The sequence below is a fragment of the Physeter macrocephalus genome, chromosome 17 (assembly GCF_002837175.3).
Source record: "Physeter macrocephalus isolate SW-GA chromosome 17, ASM283717v5, whole genome shotgun sequence".
NCBI lineage: Eukaryota > Metazoa > Chordata > Mammalia > Artiodactyla > Physeteridae > Physeter > Physeter macrocephalus.
This window is the reverse complement of record NC_041230.1, coordinates 3,348,852-3,351,221: the sequence shown is the minus strand read 5'-3', so window position 1 is coordinate 3,351,221 and position 2,370 is coordinate 3,348,852.

Below are 2,370 nucleotides of genomic sequence, written 5' to 3'. Positions count from 1 at the left end.
AAGTTTCATTACATCCCATTTGTTTATTTTTGTTTTTATTTCCATTACTCTAGGAGGTGGATCAAAAAAGATCTTGCTGTGATTTATGTCAAAGAGTGTTCTTCCTATGTTTTCCTCTGAGAGTTTTATAGTGTCCGGTCTTACGTTTGGGTCTCTAATACATTTTGAGTTCATTTTTGTGTATGGTGTTAGGGAGTGTTCTAGTTTCATTCTTTTACATGTAGCTGTCCAATTTTCCCAGCACCACTTATTGAAGAGACTGTCTTTTCTCCATTGTATATCCTTGCCTCCTTTGTCATAGATTAGTTGACCATAGGTGTGTGGGTTTATCTCTGGGCTTTCTTTCCTGTTCCATTGATCTATATTTCTGTTATTGTGCCAGTGCCATACTGTCTTGACCACTGTAGCTTTGTAGTATAGTCTGTAGTATAGACTATAGTATAGTCTGTAGTATAGTCAGGGAGTCTGATTCCTCCAGCTCCATTTTTTTCCCTCAAGACTGCTTTGGCTATTCGGGGTCCTTTGTGTCTCCATACAAATTTTAAGATTTTTTCTTTTAGTTCCGTAAAAAATGCCATTGGTAATTTGATAGGGATTGCATTGAATCTGTAGATTGCTTTGGGTAGTATAGTCATTGTCACAATATTGATTCTTCCAATCCAAGAACACGGTATATCTCTCCATCTGTTGGTATCATCTTTAATTTCTTTCCGTCCCGCCCGCTCCTGCGTCACCTGCTCCGGAAATTAACAGTGATGATCCTGCAGTGAACCTGTCACCACTGAGCTCACAGCCACTCTGAGGAGGGGGCTCCTGACAACATGCAGAGGAGGAAACTCAGGCTCGGGAAGGGCAGTGCCCTCGCAGTTACAAGAACAGGGGGCACAGATTTAAACAGAGGCGTTTTCCTTCAACGTGAGACCTCTAACTCACATCAACGTCCCCTAAGCTTCCAGGCAGGATGGCAGGATGGGGAGGAGAGCCCTGTCCAAGGATCAAGGGCCACCGAGCAGGCAGGAACGACTCAGGGCTTCTTCCCAGGAAGGTGGGTGGACGCTGTTCCAAGAAAAAGGGAGAAGTCCCTGAAGGGGGCTGAGATAGAAAGCAAACCCACACTCTGGGGCCAGGGGAGCAGGCATGTTTCCTTCCTTATTTCCCTGAACTTCTCTGTGCTCTTTGCCACGTTGACCTCCACGGAGCTGTAGGCAGACGTTAAACGTGTGTCTCTGCTGATCTGAGCTCTGCGGTGCAGCAGGAACCTGCATCCTCCCTGAAGCACCGCCAGGGCCTGGGTGACCCCTGTCCACGGTGAGGACCCCACAGGGACGTGCTGATGGACGGGCTGAGGACGAAGGAGACCCAACGGGGAGGCTCTGAGAGGGAAGGACGTGCCCGGGTCACCCTCACCTGGAAGAGGTGTCTCAGGAAAACACTGGGTGTGTCATGGGAAAGACAGCCAGGCTGTCATGGAGAGGCAGTTCCCCTTCCTGTGGGGCTGCTGACGTGACAGCCCCGTGACGGGAGGACCAGCCTCCCAGAGGACACACCCTGTGGGTCTGTCTGTCCTGTGGGCACCGTGCTCTCCTCCGTCTGCACCGCCCGGACCACAGGGACGAGACGCCATGACCCCCAGCCTCACGGCCCTGCTCTGCCTCGGTGAGATGGAGGCGGGAGGGGAAGCCCTAGTCAGGGAACGACCCCTCCCCACAGCCAGGCTGCGCTGTCAGGAGGCCCCAGGACGCAGCGGTCTGTACTTTTCTTTTTTTGTAATATCTTTGTCTGGTTTTGGTATCACGGTGATGGTGGCCTCATAGAATGAGTTTGGGAGTGTTCCTTCATCTGCAATTTTTTGGAAGAGTTTGAGAAGGATGGGTGTTAGCTCTTCTCTGAATGTTTGATAGAATTCACCTGTGAAGCCATTTGGTCTTGCACTTTTGTTTGTTGGAAATGTTTCATCAGAGTTTCAATTTCATTACTTGTCATTGGTCTGTTCATAGTTTCTATTTCTTCCTGGTTCAGTCTTGGAAGGTTATATCTTTCTAAGAATTTGTCCATTTCTTCCAGGTTGTTCATTTTATTTGCATACAGTTGCTCGTAGTAGTCTCTTAGGCTGCTTTGTATTTCTGCGGTGTCTGTTGTAACTTCTTTTTCATTTCTAATTTCATTTATTTGAGTCCTCTCCCTCTTTTTCTTGATGAGTCTGGCAACTGGTTTATCAATTTTGTTTATCTTCTCAAAGAACCAGCTTTTAGTTTTATTGATCTTTGCTATTATTTTGTTTCTATTTCCTTTATTTCTGCTCTGATCTTTATGATTTCTTTCCTTCCGCTAACTTTGGGTTTTGTTTGTTCTTCTTTCTCTAGTTCCTTT